Genomic DNA, 1,596 nt, shown 5'->3' on the forward strand with positions numbered 1-1,596 from the left:
TACGACATAGGTTAGGTTAAGGTACGACATAGGTTAGGTTAAGGTACGACATAGGTTAGGTTAAGGTACGACATAGGTTAGGTTAAGGTACGACATAGGTTAGGTTAAGGTACGACATAGGTTAGGTTAAGGTACGACATAGGTTAGGTTAAGGTACGACATAGGTTAGGTTAAGGTACGACATAGGTTAGGTTAAGGTACGACATAGGTTAGGTTAAGGTACGACATAGGTTAGGTTAAGGTACGACATAGGTTAGGTTAAGGTACGACATAGGTTAGGTTAAGGTACGACATAGGTTAGGTTAAGGTACGACATAGGTTAGGTTAAGGTACGACATAGGTTAGGTTAAGGTACGACATAGGTTAGGTTAAGGTACGACATAGGTTAGGTTAAGGTACGACATAGGTTAGGTTAAGGTACGACATAGGTTAGGTTAAGGTACGACATAGGTTAGGTTAAGGTACGACATAGGTTAGGTTAAGGTACGACATAGGTTAGGTTAAGGTACGACATAGGTTAGGTTAAGGTACGACATAGGTTAGGTTAAGGTACGACATAGGTTAGGTTAAGGTACGACATAGGTTAGGTTAAGGTACGACATAGGTTAGGTTAAGGTACGACATAGGTTAGGTTAAGGTACGACATAGGTTAGGTTAAGGTACGACATAGGTTAGGTTAAGGTACGACATAGGTTAGGTTAAGGTACGACATAGGTTAGGTTAAGGTACGACATAGGTTAGGTTAAGGTACGACATAGGTTAGGTTAAGGTACGACATAGGTTAGGTTAAGGTACGACATAGGTTAGGTTAAGGTACGACATAGGTTAGGTTACGGTACGACATAGGTTAGGTTACGGTACGACATAGGTTAGGTTACGGTACGACATAGGTTAGGTTACGGTACGACATAGGTTAGGTTACGGTACGACATAGGTTAGGTTACGGTACGACATAGGTTAGGTTACGGTACGACATAGGTTAGGTTACGGTACGACATAGGTTAGGTTACGGTACGACATAGGTTAGGTTACGGTACGACATAGGTTAGGTTACGGTACGACATAGGTTAGGTTACGGTACGACATAGGTTAGGTTACGGTACGACATAGGTTAGGTTACGGTACGACATAGGTTAGGTTACGGTACGATATAGGTTAGGTTACGGTACGATATAGGTTAGGTTAAGGTACACATTGTTGTAAGGAAAGGTTTAATGGGGGGCGGGGCGGGGCGGCCGGTTTGTTGATTGTGATTATAGTAAGTGGATGCCTGCGGCATCATCTGATTTGCCACGTCAGGATGCACCTTTGGCTCATGACAGGCGGCGCTCTCATTCCATGCTTGTGGCAGACCTGTGTCTTTCATTCCTGCCATTGTTTGTGTGCTGTGAGAGGAGGCAGTATTGTGATGTTGGGTGCACCCCTGTGTAGGACATGTGTGGGTGTTGGTGGCTTGGCTGAGCAATGGTGGTTGTCGGGTGGGTGGGATATTCTGTTTTCTGAGTGGACCTCCCAGTCTGGTTATGACAGTGTGGATTGTCTAATGTGGCGGAGAGGATGCACTGGGTGTTGTTCCATGCTGGTGCTTACATATTG

Source organism: Schistocerca americana, unplaced genomic scaffold (assembly GCF_021461395.2).
Source record: "Schistocerca americana isolate TAMUIC-IGC-003095 unplaced genomic scaffold, iqSchAmer2.1 HiC_scaffold_827, whole genome shotgun sequence".
NCBI lineage: Eukaryota > Metazoa > Arthropoda > Insecta > Orthoptera > Acrididae > Schistocerca > Schistocerca americana.